General features: G+C 46.7%; 1 protein-coding gene across 2 annotated transcripts in view; it reads left to right on the top strand.

Moving 5' to 3' along the window:
• Positions 1-19,279, top strand: part of LOC147444183 (uncharacterized) — a 102,634-nt gene that overhangs the window by 44,079 nt on the left and 39,276 nt on the right. The gene's annotated exons all lie outside the window — the stretch shown is intronic.

Below are 19,279 nucleotides of genomic sequence, written 5' to 3'. Positions count from 1 at the left end.
GCACGGCCTGCGTCGTTTTGAGGTTTTCAAACATACAACGAAACACTCCCCAAGCATCGGCCTGCGTCGTTCCGAGGTTCAAACAGTAGCAAAAGAGTATTTCTCACTTCTCCACCCGGGAGTAAAATCACCAATCAATGAAACCAGTATTAAAATGAGAGTCAAACATTTCAAATCGGTTCAAAACATACCATCCATTTTAAACAAATTTCAAACAGGATCACCAAACAAGTTCTCAAACAGATTTCAAACTTAAAAAGCAATCTCGACATCAGTCGAGCTCGAAAAGTCGACTGACTTTCCATCGTGAAACCTGCACCAAAAAATTAGGGTTAGGTTCATTCCATAAGGTCGTGGCCGAGTACAACATGGTCCATCAGCTCTTGGACAAACATTGTTTTCGTTGGCAGCGATGGTAGTCCCAAGATAGCAATTGCACTGGATCTCCAAGGTCACCTGCTCGTGAAGAGACATCTGCTAAGAGATGTCGAGAAATTTCAAGTTATAATCTGCTAGGCTTTCAATGGCAAGATACCCCACTCTGCCAGAAGTTGCACTCCGAAGGAAGATGTCAGAAACCATATAACTTCGGGCAAAAATTTTCTTGAAAGCTTGCCAAGTACTTGGAAGTGTCCGGCTTGGTAGCTATAGACATCTGCATGGTATGTCTCTGAGAAAAATAGCAGCGGTGAAGGCGGGAGTGCACCCGATGCGCGATGAAGTAAGGGTGGGAGTGGCTAATAACTCCGGGGTTCGGAGGTCGAAGATACCTCAGATAAAATTCCAATAGCTCTGTTTGCTCTTTTGTAGGACCGGTATGCTTTCAGAAAAGCACATGCTTGATGCTCTGATACCACTGTCACAAGACGGGCACCACGTGCCAATAGAAAAGAACAGATTGAACAGACTTTTAGCACTTCAACCTCGCCCCTACCCTCTTTCACTCGCCCCTACCCACCCCTTCACACCCCCTCTCACCCCCTCGCCCCTATCTAGCCCCCCTCGCCCCTATCCCCTCTACTCTCGCCCCTATCTAGCCCAACCCGCTCGCCCCTACCCACCCCAGCCCCCTCGCCCCTATCTACCCACCCCCTCCCCCTCGCCCCTATCTAGCCCAACCCCTCCCCCTCGCCCCTATCTAAATCCCTCTCGCCCCTATCCCCTCTCCTCTCACCTCTATCTAGCCCAATCCCCTCACCCCTACCCACCTCTCCCCTACCTACCCCTTTCCCTCTAGAGTGAAGTAATAAGGCACTTAGATACCCATGTATACAGAGAAGCCCAGACTGAATTTGCTGCGAGAATCATTCATGTGCACGAATTGCAAAAAGGAGAACCGCAGCCCACCACAATTGCTGCAGGGCTACAGTGTCACTGGCATGGGACAAGCAGTTAGTTGCAGCTGGGCTTGAGTTCACATTGGGCGGACTCTTGCCTGGGCAGTGACACGTGGCAAGTGTTACGGATGGGGTCCAGTGGACACCGTGGCCAGATCACCACCACTTCAGTTAGGAGATAGGCTTAGCTGGATTGGGATATCTGCGAGCTGTTGGTGGCCCTTAGGAGATACATATGAGTGGTTGGTTCCAGTCGGGGGTACGCATCATCATCTACTTTTTACTTTTGTGTGGTCAGTCGTCTAGAGTCTATCATCTTGAATTGTACACAGCAGGTGTGCACCATCCCTGCACAGTTGAGCCTTGACACCCCCATTGTACCTATGAGATCTGGGCTGGTGTACCTATGAGATCTGGGCTGGAGCTGAGTGTGCTGCCATGCTAGAGTCTGTATCTTTCTTTGAGTTTGTCGATACTCATGCTGTTCATATTGAAGTTCTGTTGAGTCGTACTGTTGTTGCTTTGTTGTTCATTGTCTTCTGTGTTTGCATTTTGTGGAGTGAGATATCACGCACATTGCATTGAGGAGCACCCACTATAGAGGGCACGACACATTATCTCCGCTAAAGTGCACTTATGATCCTTTTGTCCATGATGCATGTATGTCAGTTGCTGCAGATGCTCATGTGTGGTACTTTGACAATAGTGCTACAAAGCACATAACCTCTCATCATGACTTCTTTTCCTCTCTCGAGGATGTCTGTAACAAACTTGGTCAAGATTCTACCGTGACACAACAGAAATTCACTTCAAAATAGTTCACAGTTCACAATTGATTTGACACGGCCCGATGGAGTTTCGTGCCTAGAGATATTGGCCCAAAAGACTGGAGCCCCTGTCGGTATTTCTTTTTGTATTAATCTGAGTTCAAAGTACAAGGGAGTTGGAGGGTTCTCACTCTCAGACTCTGCGTCCAAATGCTCTGAGATAAAGCATAACTTCAAAAGCTTCTTCAAAAAAAACTTGCGTAGATTTTCTCTTGTGCAAAAGCTACACTTCCGTACAGCTGTCCGTAATTCACGGAAATCCGTACGCTCAGCCGCGTCACCCTATCACCGCGTTTTGCGGCGGAATTTCCGGAAGTCCATACGGTTGCCACGTGGCACTGTGGCCAGCCGGGGAGGGGGTGTGTGTGTACAGCGGGGTAGCCACGTCACCAATTTGTGACGTACCCCCCTCTTGAAAGCATTGTAATCGCCCTCAATTACGCCTGCAAAACAGACAGAGGCCACAAACTGTCTTAGTAGACACTGACTGTTAGTACCGATGCACTAGGAACATATCTAGCACATGTACCAATCGACAGTCACATCACAGGACATCACTTGACATTACAGGACATCACATGACAAATCACATTCAAAAATTCATTCGGATCTTAGACCATGATTAATCGGCAACGTATTTAGCAATCGCATCTAGATCCACTCGAGACCTCATAGATGCCCGATTAACTAATCCTTATTGCAATCACGTCTATCGAGACCAAAATGCTGCAGTCATTTCGTCTATCAGTGCCTGCACTTAGAAAAGTCAAGAACAAATCAATATCATATTCCAGTTCATAAAGTCATACAATAGAATACTGTCAGCTCACAGTATCCTTGAAACTCAAACGAGACATCAGTGACTTTAGTATCAAAAATCGGGGCAATCTGTTGACAAAGGAGTGGAGCGACTTCCCTCTTGTGCATACCCACTGCGCCAAATTCTGCCCAACTGAGTTCAGGGTTCAATTTTGCAATAGACTATGCTAAACCAAATGCTTCAAGGTAAACGTTCACAATCTGAGGAGTATCTGCCAGGTCCTCTTGCTCCATCCACTTCGCATCCAATGCGGGATAGTTCTTGAATTTAACCAAGAACCGCCTTATCATTTTACCTTTTACCTTTCTATCTTTATGTGCCAAAATCTGTTTTGGAACGAGTATCTCCTCGTTTTCCTCCACTTCGGGTTGCTCATCAGGCTCTCCATCATCGGGCACATCGCCTTTAAAAGGCTTCAGGAGACTCACATGAAAAGCATTGTGAATCCTCAAGTATTGGGCAGCTTCAGTCGAAAGGAGACATCATTTATCTTTTCGGAAATCTGGAAAGGTCCATAGTATCTCATGCTAAGCTTTGGAAAAAGCCTCACCAGTGACGCAAAATGTCAATGGCCAAGGGGCGCCGATGATCCCGATCACAGTTTCCATGTTGCAGACACTTCCATATGACAATATGGGAGCACTTGAAAAGCCAAAACCATACAAAGAAGGTGGTGCAACTGTGAAGTTTGATACTTTCAGCGGCTTTGAGGACAAGGCACTGTTGATTTGGACGACACTGTTGATGCAAGGACAGGCATCCGCCACATGGGTATACTTCAAGAAAATGTTTGCATCTACATGGCTGTCAAATGAACTTGAAGTTGATGTCATGATGGATTGGCACCAACTCACTGCGGCCACTTGCAAGAGCCTAAAGAAGTACAATCAGAGGTTTGTAAAGTGTTGCTGTCAGTAATCTCCTATAGGTTTGTGCCATTGACAAAGTAGATTGAGAAGTATTGTTGTGGGCTGCCTAAAGGGCTTCAAAACTACTGCACAAAGAATAGAGTGGCCACCCTTACTCAGCTTATAGGGGTTGCAAACATTGAAAATGCTTTGTTGAAAGGAGAAGACGGTGGATTCTAGGGCAACGTGAAAGGGGGCCAACCCAAGAAAAATTCAGCAAAGAAGTCCAGTGCAAAAGCGGAGAGCTCCGATATGGAATGAGAAAACTGATTGTCCCTCGGAATGACCCTCGGAGATTTTTGAGCTAACTTGAGTTGTTTTGCAGATATACGGTAATCGCGGATGATTACTCTTCTTTCAAGAAGAGGGGATGTCACAAACTGTTGACGTGTCAAGCCACTGAAGACTTCAGCCGACTTGCAGATCTGAGCCGAGGGGCCTAAACCCTAAAAGCAGAAGAAGAAGACAAAAGTTTCACCAACTTACAAATTCTCGCTAAGTGGGGACAAAATAATAAAGTATTTACCAACTTATGGGACCCGGTCCGATGGGGCCGAGTTCACTAGGAAATAAAGGTGGACCCAAACACACTCACACAGAAACTTCTACGTAGGCGGATGATGACGTGGCATGACTGCACTGAAAGTCCCTGATTTTCTGTTGATATACTGACGTGGCACTGTACGGACGCTCGCGGTGATTTTGGACCAGATGCTTTTAGGCTTCACGCTTTTCATGTAAACTATTTTTTAAGGGCCAAGGGCCTTTAAATACATGCCTCACTCTCTTGCAGTCTTTTGCGTGGAAGTGCAGAGTGCAGGGTTCCGGCATTGTTCTGAGTCAAAGAAATATAAAGAAATACTGAAAGGGGCACCAGGGTTTGGGGCGAGTGCTCTCTTGGGGTGGAACTCCACCACTCCCTGTCTCGTGTGTCGTGCACTCTCTCTTAGTTTAGTTGTTTTGAAGTGCTCAAAGCTGTCTTGTCCGTTCTTTTCTGTTGGCAGGTGGTGCCCGTCCCGGTTACACCCTCTATCGCTCGCCCTTACCCACCCCCTACCCTTTCTCTTCTCGTCCCTACCCACCCCCTACCCTCTCTCCTCTGGCCGCCACCCACCCCTAGCCTCTACTCGCCCCTATCTAGCCCTCGCTACTCCCTACCCTCTTCTCCAACTATTCTACTCTGGAATATTTTGTGCCTATATTGGTATTGCCGATGGTGATGACCACCTTGCCCGTGACCGTGTATTTTCCCTCTCCACTTGGTACGAACTCCTCACCATAATTTGGCGAGTTTGGCTCAACATTTATTGTGGATATGGAGTTCGTTTTAGTTATCTTGGTCTACGTAGCAGTTTTTAGTGTTTCTTACACCGAGACGGTGAAGTGGTCTTGTGGCGGGCAACCTGGAGCAGGGCTACAATGTCACTTGCATAGGAAAGGCAGTTACAATTACAATTGGTCTTGGGTTCACACTGGATGGAGTCTCGCCTGGGCAGTACCACGTGGCAGAGACATGGGTGGCATAGGTGGTAGTCTAGTGGACACCGTGGCCAATTCACCACCACCACAGTTTGGAGATAGACGTAGCTGGACTGTCAAGGATATTCTGCTAGCGGTTGGTGGCTCTTTATGGTTGTATATATGTGTAGTTGGCTCTAGTCATGGAGACTTTATTTACTTTCTATGGTCTAGCGTCTTGAGACTCGTGTCTTGGGTGTAGCACCGCACATCTGCACTCTCCCTGCACATTGGAGCCTTGACACCCCCATTGTACCTCTAAGTCCTAGCCTTGTAGCTTAGTGTGCTGCCAGCTAGAGTTTGTACTGGTTCCATGAGCTAGTCGAGCTCCATTGAGTTCTGAGTCTGTTGTTGTGTCTTTGAGTTGCTCGTCCCGTTGTTCTATTGTGTTTTTTTTTTTTGGCAAGAAAAAAGATCCTTCCATTAGTTAATAATAATTGCCTGAAGGCTACAAACCACTTCTACGAGAGAGGGCTACATCAAAAACATGGGGAGACTCCCTTAGTGAGAAAAAGTATGTACAATGGGGCTAGATCACAAGATGGCAGGAGGAAAGAGCCACACTGGTGGTCGGTAGTGCCATCTAGGTGCACCCTGAACCATGGTGAAGAAAGGCCCTGGGCACCATAGTCGCAAGAAAGCCTCTCAAAACAGTCTCTGGCGGTGGAACAGGCGGAGCCTCGAAGATGCGAAAGCAGCAGGCCTGCCAAGTGAACCAGAGTGTCAGGCTGCGGATGAGCTCCCAACACCTCTCTCTATCACTGCACCGCTCTTGGGGGATGAGCTTTGTGGCAAGCTGTAGTGTAGGTCGACCCTCCTGGATCACTATCATCCTGCTGGTGGAATCCAACTCAAAGTGGAGTGTTGGGCCCGTGAGAGTGGACCAAGCTGCAGCACCCTGTACTGTCAGGCTGTAGAGAGGGCTGACATCAGCCGGAGAACCCAAAGCCAAACCTGCTATGCCATGGTGCAGTCCCAGAAACAATGTCACTCTCTCCAAAGGATATCCACAGATTGCACATGTTGCCGAGAAACCACTGCGTACCAACAACTCTATTGTAGCCCTGTGCGCTACAAACCACTGAAACATAGTAGCTCTCCTCGGTTGCTTGCTGTCCCACAACTGCTCCCGCTCCCAAAAGCCTTACAAGAACTTAGCTGTGAGACCCTCCTCCTACCAGTGAAATGCTGCAGTTTGGGGAGCCTCTCTGTGTTGCCAGTATGCTGCCCCGAACGAGCTGTCTACTGGAAGAAAGGAGTCCATGGGTGATTGGGTGAAGAGAAAGGATCCCGCTGGAACTACTTTCCTGGGTCCCACTGCACTCGTGCCAGAGGGCGGCTCTCCCAAGCCCAAAGCCGCCAGTGTCTTGACTCAAGATCTTCTTTGTCAGGATCGATGACACAAGTCCTCCCACAGATGCCCACAACTCTAATCCTTTGAAAACAGCACTCTACAACCTGTGGTGCCTCTACTTAGACTTTGTGAAGCCAACCCTCTCTGTGACTCTCAATTACATGTGGGGCACTGTCCTCGAGCAAGCTCTAACGGCAATGAAAACCTCCAATTGCGTGAAGGCCCCCATCCATCTGGGAGCTGCGGCCTCAAGACGGGTGTGCCACTCAGCTGGTATAGCCTCTGTAATATCCTTACACATGCTTTGCACCCCCCTCATATCACGTAACTGGATACTCTGAACCTCCTCGGGAAGGTCTGAAAATTGTAGCCAGTCACTGAAAGTGCAGGTTGGACCCTCTGCCATGGGACCCCAAGAAACATGAGGCTGCTGCCAACCAAGTGGCCTCTCTGTGTGCGAACCATGGGGTTCCAAACAAGAGGTGGTCTCAAGCGCTCCTCCGTGCAGGTGGGCTTGTGTTGCTCCAGGCTACTCCTCAGCTGCTCGCAGGACCTAAGCAGACTCGTAGCAAAGTGGTCCTCCCAACTCTTTCTCAGGCGTGCACGACGCATCTTTGTAAAGATCCACCTGATGGATGGGCTCCAAGGGCCGCCTGTATGAAAGACTAGCACGAATCCGATGTAGCAACAACTCCTTCTAGGGCTCCTCTCCTGGAAGAAGTCCTCTGACCACCAGCTTCCCAAGGAGGGCTCTGCTCTGGCGTGCTGGGTTGATGATCCCTAGCCCTCCCTGACAACATGGTAAGGTGATGACCTGCTAGGATAGCTTGGCCCTGGTTGACTGGGTGTGGTTCCCTGACGACAAAAAAATCTTGATAAGCCTCTCTAGCTGGCTGATACAGGAACTTCAAAAGATCCAACAAGAGGTGATGTACCACATAGTAGCCAAAAGCACCTGATTGGCCACTACCACTCTACCAACCAAAGAGAGCCGTGCAAAACTCCAATGAAGCAGTTTCTTCCTAATGGATGGGAGGAGGGGGACAATCTGCTGCTCCGGAGACAAATCCTGGCCAATCTGGGAGCCCATATATAGTAAAGAAGTCCCTGGGGGGATCCACCTGAAGCCCTCAATCAGGCGTAGGAGCACTGCCAACCTAGAAAGCCACAGTCTTTCTCCAATTGATCAGTGCCCCTAATGCACAGCAAAACACCTCAAGAGCTTGCTCACACTTGTGCAGATTGGCCTCATGGCCCTCCAAGTACATGCCTGAGTTGTCAGCAAACTTAGCGTCAAGCAAACGTCTATCCTAATAGGGAGCTCCAAACCATGCAAACCAATCTCCTGCGAAGTAAAATCTGCTCATCGCCTCAGCATAGAAGAGAAAGAGGGAGGGGGCAAGAGAGCAATCCTGTCTAACTGAACACATGAGCATGAAGCGTTCCCCTCTTCCCCCTACCAAGAGCACCTGACTGTGCGCACATTTGTAGAGAGCTGACACCCCTCTGATCCAAGCATCTGAGAAGCCCATCCTACTTAAAGTGCCCTCCAAGAAATCCCAGTCAACTCCGTCGTAAGCCGTCTCAACGTCGAGGAGTATCACAAGATCCTCTCCTCGGAGGCGTGTGAGGGCCGACGTCTCCCTGAAAGTAAAGATGTTGTTAAGGATACTGCGCTCCTTGACAAAACCTGTCTGAGTCTCATGTATAATGCTCTCAAGTAGTGGCTGATTTCTCACGGAGCTTTTGCTAAGATTTTTTAGGCTAAGTTGAGAATAGCGATGGGTCGCCACTATTGAATCTCATCGAGTGAGCCCCTTTTCTTGGGAATAAGGTAAATCAGACCCTCACTCATGCTGTTAGGCATCTCTCCAGTGTGCAAGATGTGCTGATAGGCGCTACATAGATCCGAGCCAAGGAGCTCCCAGGACTCCCAAGAAAAATCTGGGTGTTAGACCATCCTCCCCTGGGCAGCTACCTCGGGGAAGTGCCTTGAGGGCCTCATGGAGCTCCTCTAGCTGAAGAGACATCTCTAGTCTCTGACGCATATCCTCAATAACTAGGCAAGGCATCTGCGCCCAAACCTGCTCTTTGCATGCTCCCTGATACTCTGACTGAGGCTCATATGAAAGCAACTCACGGTAAAAGTCAGTAACAACCGCACGTATATCCTCGGATTCTGAAGCAGCTGGCTCATCAGGTCTCCTCAACTGGCTAACATTGGTGCACGCATGGCGAGGCTCCACAGTCTCAAAGAAATCACTAGTAACTGTCGCCCACTTGGGTCCACTGAGATGCCTGTCGATGAAAGGAAAACTCATGGCGCCGCACGTCAATGGTGGTCAGCTCATGTCGAGCCTGCTGCATCTGCTCCTCTAACCAAGGACTGTCAGGGTGGCGCTCTTGCATCTACTGTAGGGAAGCAATGCCTCGTGTGAGCCACTTCTCCTCCTCCTTGGCCGCAGCCAAACGAGCTGCAGACTCTTGAAGAAAGAAGCGGCTAAGCTCATCAAGTCCAGTGGCCACTGCTAGCAGAGGTGACCTGAGTGCCCAAGCTCTCTGTCTAGAGTGCTTCCACCCGCTCTCTGAGCTTTGAATCAAACAAAATCCTCTTGGGGATGTGCAAGTTCACACTTCCACTCCGCTGTCGGTCTGTCACAGTAAGAATCATTGGCGCATGATCTGAGAAAGAAGTCCCTGCGAGAATGCAAACAGACCCTCCCATGTCACAGAGACGGTCACTCGCGTACAAGCGATCTATCTGAGATAGATTCACTCCTCCTACTCTGTGATCAGAACGAGAGAAAGATAAGCGGTCTGGAGGCCGCATAAAACCTGCATGCCCAAACATCTCAAATCCTCAAGGTCATACATAACCACTCCCAAGCTGCCAACTCAGCCGTGTGCACAATAGCATGACTATCTCCAATCCTATCTGATGGGTCCTCCAACATATTGAAGTCTCCCCCAACACACCACTGCTCTGCATGCGGCAAAGACTCTACAATATGTGACCAAAACTCAGCTCGTGCACTTGCCACATTGGGCGCATAGATGTTTAGGAAGCCCGTGAAGCAACCATGAACCTGAATAGTATCCAGTGGGCCCTTCCTGGTACGATAATACCGCTCCGCACAATGGCGTGTTGCCATGAGTCCCCAATGGTCATACATACCTCTCCCTGAATGCCTCCAGGCCCAAAAGTAGCTGACCAAAAAGTCTCATAGCGGCCACGCAGAATCTGACTACATCGCCGAAGGCGGCTCTCACAAAGATGATGCTCCTGAAGCATAAGAATATCAATCATACCACCCACAAGGCATCTTTGAAACTCCGTACCTCACCCCACGGGGTCGACTGCCAATGATCTTGCAGATGACAGAGGTGGCTTGAAGGCGCTCCACCTTTGCTGCAAGGCTCGCTTGCTCTATCGGCGACATAGCAAGTTGGATGGTGGGCTCGGCGGGGTCGGGCGAGGGGGATTCATTTGAGTCCCTCTGTGGCGGAGCACGAGCGTCCATCTGTGTCTGCTATATTGCTGGCGAGTGAGGTGCCGACTCGACCTTTACTGCTACAGTACCCTTACTCAAAGGGGCAATCGAACCAGGACAAGGTAGACCGACACAATGATAAGCGAAAGGTGGGGGCGGGGGGGTGAGGATGGCGCGGGGAGAGGCTGGGTTCAGCACGAGCGGGTATAACCGACCTGTACACAGTAGAGGGCGGTACTAATTCAATTACCTATTAACTTTACATAAAGCACTGGGAAGAAAAGAGAACGCAGATGCGTCCCCAACGACTAGAATGTCACTGCGCACACGAGACCGACAGGCCCCAAAGACTAGTGCCCCTTTCGGTATTTCTTTATTCAATCGAAAGTAGACAATCCGAACAATTAGATCAAACTCTCACAAAGCTGTCCAAACCTGGCCAGGGCTGAAATAGTAGGTTTCCGACCTGATTTCGGCAGCATAACGGCGCAAGAACCCCTGTAGGTCAAAAGTACTTGTCTAGGATGGATTCCCTCGCAATTTAGAAGCTTTCTGGTGAGCTGTAACAGAATTTCAGCGTGCTGTAATTCTCTATTTTTCCACTGTCGGGTGCCCAAAACCCTGTACACGCATCAGTGACTTGCCAAGTGGCCCAAATTCCTTCTGGCGCACATAGGCTTCCATACTCATCAGGATTCAGTGCTAATTGGCCCGACTAGTCCCATACTGACCGAGCTAGATTCCCAATGTGAGAAACCTGTTCGGCCGTAGCCGTTTCACACTCGCCATGCAATGTCCAATTGCACCTTTTCAAGGGCTTCGGGGAAAACAAATAAAAATAAAATAAATAAAAATATGTAGTACATATTTAAAGAAGGCAACATGGAAAATACACCTCCTGTTGAGGCACCCTACCCTTGAAATACTGCAAGCGATCTCGCTTGCATGCCAATTATACATGCTGATATAATCCTGATATCACGTATATTCTACGATGGGAAATCAAGATATACATGCTTTAAAAAACGTAGCGTTGGACAATTAAACAATCCCACCAACCTGGCTACTACACATATATCAAGCATAGAAGTCTTCTGATGTACTCTCAAGCACAAACTTCTCCCTTATCATGGACAATTGATTGAGGCATTCCGTGATATTTAAAGATATTGCTCATGAATATCTTGACCATGTGTTCTGGCTTTATCTTCTTTCTAACAGGAAAGAAATGGGCCTGCTTACTGAACCTACAAATGATAGTCCGAATCCCATCATTGCCTGTTTGCGTTCTTGGAAGATCAAAGATAAAGTCCATTGCTATGCTTTCCCATGGACTATCAAGGATCGGCAATGGCTGCAACAATCCCGGTTGCTTTTGCCTGTCAAATTCGACTTTTTGACATAATAGGCATGATCTTACAAATGTGTCAACATCTTGACGTAGAGCTGGCCAATAGAAAAATGCCTCAACCCGTTTCACTGTTGCATCAATTCCACAATGCCGAGCATATGGTGGAGCATGACGTTCCATCAAAACCTTTGGCCATAACTGTTTAGTAACACATAATTTTTCATGCATCATGAGAAAGTCATTCTTAAGCATATAGTGCTCATGATGTTGCCCATCGCATGTGTTTTTCATACAACTTCGTTTGTGTGAGAAAGTATCTCAAGGTTGGTGATTAGTTTGGACAACAAAATCAGCCCCTAGCAGATAATATTTCCAACTAGTGAGAGCGTGAATTACTGTCAGCAATTCTTTTCATAAACTTGCAAGTTCCTTTCGGTCTTCAAAAGAATTCTGCTCTCATATGCGACTACTCGGCCATTCTGCATTAGAACTGCTCCAAGACTGTGGCCACATGCATCACAATGAACCACAAAAGGTTTCAAAAGATCTGGCAAAATGATTACCGGACCTGAAGTCAGCTTCTCTTTCAAGTGTTTGAAGGCTAAAATTTCCTTGGCTGTCCACTTGAAAATAACTCCTTTCCCTTCCAATGCATGGAGTGGAGAAGCAATCTCAGCAAAATTTCGGATGAGCCTCCTGTAGTAGGAACATAAGCCTAGAAAGATTCAAATGTCATGTACGGACTTCAAGTCTGGCCATGACCTAATTGCTTCCACTTTGGCGGGATCCATGGGCACCCCATCCTTTGAAATAATGTGCCCAAGGAAGTGAATCTCTTCCAAGAAGAATTCAATCTTCTTCGCATTAATGAGTAGCCTGTTCTTGCGTAACTCATTGAAAACTGCGGTCAAGTGATCTCTATGCTCCTCTTCAGACTTTGAGTAGACAATCATGTCATCAAAGAAGGTACCCGCGTAGTTTCTATGTGATCTAAATTTTCTGTCCATCAATCTATTGAACGTGGCAAGAGCATTTGTGAGACCGAATGGCATGACAAGAAACTCATAGAGACCAAATGTTGTCGTGAACGCAGTCTTATGGACATCTTCTGGCCTAATGCGTATCTGGTGGTACCCACTCTTTAGGTATCCTTGTAAACAATGACGCTCCCTCAAGCCGGTCAAGAATGTCATCTATCCTCGGTATGGGGAACATGTTCTTGATGGTATTTTTATTCAAGGTGTGAGAGTCAATGCACATGCGCCATGAACCATCCTTCTTCTGCACTAGGAGTACAAGCGAACAAAAAGGGGATGAATTAGGCTGAATCAGCCCCTTCTCTAAAAGCTCGTTGACCTGACTCATAATCTCTTTTTGCTAGGCTGCACTAACCTTGTATGGTGGTCTATTCGGTGGACTAGAACCTGACACAAGATCTATGGTATGATCCTCAGGTCTCTTAGAAGGTAACTCCCCCGGCAAAGAGTCCGAAAAACAATCACTGAAACCAATTAGAAAAGTTGACTTATCTTTATCTAAGGTAGACAAATTAGATACAACTTCAGGTACTTCTTTTGCAAAGATCAAGTACGCAAAAAGATGATTCTTTGTTACGGATGAAATAGTAGAAGCAGAAACAACTGGAACAAACTCGCCTTTAAGCTTTACATCAAGGACATGAGTCTTTCCTCTATGTACAAGGGTAATCTTTTTGTTGTAAGTATCCACCATAGCATGCAACCTGTAACACCATGGGATACCCAATAACACATCGCAGCCCTCAAGTGGCATAATATGAAATTCTTTTGCATCCATATAACTCTGAATGTGCAGACGAAGCTTCCCGAAAATTGGAGTAGCAGGCTTTGAATGACCTGGGCATGCCAAACCTGCTTCATCTGTCATACCCATCTCCTCTGCAGCACGACTGCCCAAATTTGATGCCAATTCTTGTGATATGAAATTTGCATGTGCTCCTGGATCAAAGAAAACCAGCACTATTTGGTCTCTAACTTTGCCCCAAGCTCTACACAGTTCCGTGGCATCTATGTTTTGCTGGTCTTCAACCAAATCTGGGACAAGTCTTGCACTGGGCTTTGGCTTCTTCCTTTTGTGCTCTGACTTGTCATCCTTATCCTGTGACTTTTTTTGTGGGCATTCATTAGCAAAATGTCCCTCCTCTTCACAAATGTAGCATTTCTTGGCCTCTCTCAGAGCTTTCCTTTCTTCAAGAAAAATGCCTTTTTTGTCCTTGTCCTTGCCCATAAGAAGGCTTAGACTACTTCTTGGACATGTCAGCTTCATAAGAGGAGGGTTTCTTTGTGGGAGGCACATAAGTCTTTGCTGTAGCATTGCCCTTGGCTGAAAACTGCTTACCTTGGGAACCTTTTTTGTGGCTATTAAATCCATCGGAATCTCCCTTCGACAGATTGCTGGCCACCCTCGCATTCTCAATCAAGTGCGCCATATTCATGACAATAGTCTTTGTGCAGTAGTCCTTGATTTTCTTGGGCAATTTGCAACAATACTTCTCAATTTGTTCTGACAATGGCACAAACCGATAGGAGGTTACTGGCAACAGTGCGGCCCAAGACTGTTTAGTGTACTCTTCCAGATTCGCATACTGTTTAGCATTCAACTCGTGCCATTCTGTCATCACATCCACTTCAAAAGTGTTTGTAAGCCATGCAGGTGCAAAAAGTTGTTTGAATTGGACCCACATTGTTGGGGCTTGACCCTGGTTCAACAATGCGGTCCACCATTGAAGCGCATTCCCTTTCAAGAAAGTGGCAGCCTTGTGTATCTTCGAAGACTCTGTGAAGTTTCCTCCAGCATAAGGTGCATCAACTGCTATATGAAGGTCAAAGCCTTTAGTTGATCCTCGATTCCCTGAAAGTCTCAAACTTCACTCCCTACCCACCTTCCTTGTAATCCTTAGGCTGACTCAAAAGGAGTCACATTGTCATAAACAGGTGCCCGCAAAAATAATGCTCCACGATTGTCCATTCTAGCACTCGCATCACCTGTTACCTGTCATATCTGCATTTTGGACATAAGGTTGACTTAAAAGGAGTCACATTGTCATAAACAGGTGCCCGCAAAAGTAATGCTCCATGATTGTCCATTCCAGCACTCGCACTCGCATCACCTGTTAACTGTCATATCTGCATTTTGGACATAAGGCTGCCAAAAACAAGCCATACCAAACTGTGTTCCAGGCTTTCGAAATTGACCATAAGCCCCTTGAAAACCTGGTTGGACACCTGTGTTCCCATACATAGGGTTACCCATGCCTGTTTGCATTGTCCTAAACACGTTCCCTGGCATATAACCTGTGGAAGGTCCAGCCATAACTTGAAACACTGAACCACCTCCAAAATAGCCAAGGTATGACGTAGGTAAGGGAAAGGTTTGACGCATAGCATGTTCATTACTCCCTTGACCATTCACAAACGGGTCTTGTCCAGCTAAAGCAAATTTCTTGGGATGAATGGACACCGGTGGTTGCTCAACCACATGGGCTTTCCCTCGAGCATCATGAGTTCTCTGTGCATTGGAAAATCTCCTTGTCCTTCAATGGCTCAGTCATGCCCTACGTTGGAGCTTGAAAACCCTGAGTCGGAGCTTGTAAATCTTGTGTAGGAGCCTGCAAGAACTCCTGCATCCTTGGGTTGTTAGCCAACTGTTGAAACATTTCCATGCAACTACGTAGTTGAGCTCTGAACAACGTGTCCTCCTCTTGAAGAGTTGAAGGAACTTTCTCTGTGCCGTGTGAGGAAGATCCCTCTTCAGGAACTTGGTCTCTTTTCTTTGCCATAACGACAAGCTTTGTGTTGCTTTCACCCACAACAATCCACGCTGCACTTTTTAAAGAAAAAGTGACTATCTCGTCGATGGAACCATATAACCGGCCTTTACACAGTAGAGGGCAGTTCTAATTCAATTACCTGTTAACTTTACACATAGCACTAGGAAGAAAAGAGAGCACAGATGCGTCCGACGACTAGAATGTCACTGCGCACACGAGAGTGACACCTTGTAGGCCCCAAAGACTGGCGCCCCTTTCGGTATTTCTTTATTCAATTGAAAGTAGACGATCCGAACACTTATATCAAACTCTCACAAAGCTGTCCAAACCTGGCGAGGGCTGAAAACGCAGGTTTCCGACCTGATTTCGACAGCATAATGATGCCAGAACTGTTGGGGTATAAAGTCCAATGTGGTCGCCCAGGTAAGTGGGCGGGCCGCCAGGTATGTACACATATTCTTTTGTAAAAACCTAATAAGAACTCACTATGCTCTACACATTACAGTAGAGCGAGTTCACCATATCGTCGTGCTCTTCTTCTCGCACTCTCTCTCGCGTCGCACTTACGCTCGTACTCCTTCAACTGGTATCAGAGCTCAGATCGAGGCTCGGGGCAGCATTTGCAGGTAGCCAGAGTCACCTGTTCAGATCGGAGTGAGATTCGACAGGCGAAGACACGGCCCCGAATCTAGTTCGGCCATCGTTCGGCTTCGACAACGTTCTGCGCAGGCCATTTTCGACTATGTGGTCTCAGCGGGTGCAGATCCGACTCTGTAAATTTGGGGTTTTTCGGCCTACGACTGCAGGTGCTGAGGATATCGGCACTCCCAGAGTGTTGATTTGTGACTGTCTACACATCGAAGGACGGCTCACAGTTCTTGGAGGCGTGTCACATACGACACGGGCGCATCTACACACAGACTGTAGGTGACATCCACTAGTTCATCAGGTAGCTTGTGTTTGCTGCTTGATATTCCAGATTTCATCCTGACATTGCAGGTACTTCCACATGGGATGTATTGTCAGAGATGATGTATGTCTGTTGAGGGTTTGCTGGCTGTGAGTCACGCAGCAAACAACCGCCACAGCGGTTACAACATACAGTGGGAAATTTGTGGATGTATGACTTTGTGGGAAGTCTATGTATTGTCAGATTTACTGCAGCCTTTGTTGAGGGTCGAGTGAGGTTTTATTGAGTTGGGGGATTCTCAAATGTTGAGATCCTTTCGGTGATATAGGTCTTGGAGCGATCCCTCGAGCACCCTTAGATAGGTAGCTAGGATGTATTGACTGTGAGTTAGACAGTTGGGATTGCATCTTTGCTTTACTGCCGTTTAGGCATTGTCGCAATCTATGCTTACAAGACAGTGACAGGACAGTGAGAGACAGTACAGGTGCAGGACAGGTTTACCCACAGCTTACAGTGTTAGAGAGAGAGTGGTTTTTTGAGCTGTTTTTTGGTCTGTTTTTGAGTACACTAGAGCCATTTTACAAAGGAGACTCTGTCGAAATTTCTGCAGAATCTGAAGCTTTCTTGGTTCATTTGACAGGTTGATATTGGTTCAGAGGTCAGTTTATAGGGGAAACTCTGCTGAATTTTTCCCAGGAAAGTAAACTACTGTGAAGCGTAGCTATGGCTGGATCACAGGACACTGCTCTTTACAATATCAAGAAGCTGGATGGAACCAATTTTCCATTGTGGAAGAAGCAGATTTGGCACGTGTTGGTACAAAAGAAGTAGATAAAACCTATAAAGCTCAAGGGGATAAAACCAGAAGATATGGACGAAGATGAATGGAGCGAAATGGATGAATTGACACTTTCTATCATTATGCTGACTTTGGCAGAAAGCGTTAACTTCAATGTAGCAGACGAGATGTCGGCTTATCAAGCATGGTTAAAGCTGAGTGATCTTTATGAGAAGCAGAGTGCAGCTTCACAGGTATACTGGCTTAAGAAGCTTGTTGACTTGAAGATGAAAGAAGGGACACCTATGTCCAATCATCTGAATGAATTCAACACAATCTATAGTCAGTTGTCAGCTCAAGGTGTCAAGTTTGATGAACCTGTTAGAGCTATGTTCCTGTTGATCACATTGCCGGAAAGTTGGGACACTTTTCGCACAGCTTTGAGTAATTCTGCACCTCCAGATGGTTTGAACATAGCAGGTGTAGAAGGAAGTCTGCTTACTGAAGAAACCAATAGAAAGACAATGGACAAAGGCAAAGGAACAGCCTTAGTTGTTAGGGGAAGGACCAAAGAAAAGTACAAAGGTGAAAAGAGGAATCAGTCTCGTAGCAAGTCCCGCAGTGCTAAAGGCAAGAGTGACATAGAATGCTACCATTGTGGCAAGAAGGGTCACATGAAAAGAGACTGCAGAGAATGGAAAGCAGAAAAAGGCAAAGAGAAAGCTGAAGACCATGGTGAGAAGAACAAGTCCTCAGTGAAGATTCAAGAAATAAATGTGACAAACACTGTTGCAGAGGATGACAGTCTAGTGTCAGGAGACATCTACTTCTTGAAGAATACAATGGACTCAGCTCTTCTTACAGCATCTGATGGAAATGCACTGAGTGACTGGATTATAGACTCAGGGGCATCACTTCATGTGTCTCCAAACAAGGAGTGGTTTACCTCTTATGTGACCACTAAAGATCATGTTTGGCTAGGCAATGGGCAGACATGTGAGATCTTAGGTGTTGGAGATGTTCAATTGAAGTTTCAGAATGGCTCTTCTTTCATGCTGAAGAATGTGAGACATGTTCCCGCAATTACAAAGAGCTTGATCAGCACAGGTTTACTTGATGATGTTGGCTATGTCACCACTTTTAGACAGAACATGTGGAAGATATCCAAGGGTTCTATGACAGTAGCACATGGAGTAAATTCTGGAGGACTTTACATGATTTATGTATCAAATGTCTCTAAAAATGTAATCAATGTAACCGAGCAGCCGAACGTTTCTTTGTGGCATAGCCGGTTAGGACATATGTCCAAGAAGGGAATGGAAATCTTGTCTCGTTCTGGTTATTTGCCTGGCTTTTCATTTAATGATTTTGAATTCTGTGAACATTGTTTGTATGGTAAGCAAACACAGCAGCCACATAAGCATAGAAGCAGTAGAAGAGATACACAGTTGGCACTTGTTCATAGTGATTTGTGTGGAACTATGCCTAACCTATCTCTAGGGGGAGCTTCTTACTTTATGACATTTATAGATGATTACTCGAGGAAAGTATGGGTTTACTTTCTCAAGCACAAGGATGAAGCGTTTAGTGTTTTCAAAACGCTTGTGACACTTGTGGAGAATCAGAGTGGCAAGAAGCTTAAATGCTTACGCACTGACAATGGTGGACAGTATGTTTCAAAGGCCTTTCAGGACTTTTGTGAGTCAAAAGGTATAAAACGTGACGTGAACTTACTGCTCCTTACAATCCTCCTCAAAATGGTGTTGCTGAGAGGATGAATAGGACCATACAAGAGAAGGTCAGAAGTATGTTGTTTAATGCACAGCTGCCAAATGGGTTTTGGGCTGAAGCTGTATCAACAGCTGTTCATCTTATAAATAGATCTCCTAGCAAGGTTTCGTAGAAGGATTTAGTGGCAGAGATGGTATGGTCAGGCAAGGTGCCCTCATACAAGCATCTCAGAGTCTTTGGCTGTGAGGCATATACTCACGTTGCAAAGGAATTTAGGAACAAACTTGAGCCAAAGAGTAGAAAGTGCATCTTTCTAGGCTATGGTAATTCTGGTGAGATGGGGTACAGACTTTGGGATCCCGAATCCAGAAAGGTTATCCGCAGCAATGATGTAATGAAGCTAAATATCATTCTAAATCAGAGAGGGTTGAGGAGATTAGAAGAGT

This window comes from Adiantum capillus-veneris, chromosome 13 (assembly GCF_014529385.1).
Source record: "Adiantum capillus-veneris isolate H3 chromosome 13, ASM1452938v2, whole genome shotgun sequence".
Taxonomy (NCBI): Eukaryota; Viridiplantae; Streptophyta; class Polypodiopsida; order Polypodiales; family Pteridaceae; genus Adiantum; species Adiantum capillus-veneris.
Note: the sequence above shows the minus strand (reverse complement) of the source record. Positions and strands in the feature narration are given on the sequence as shown.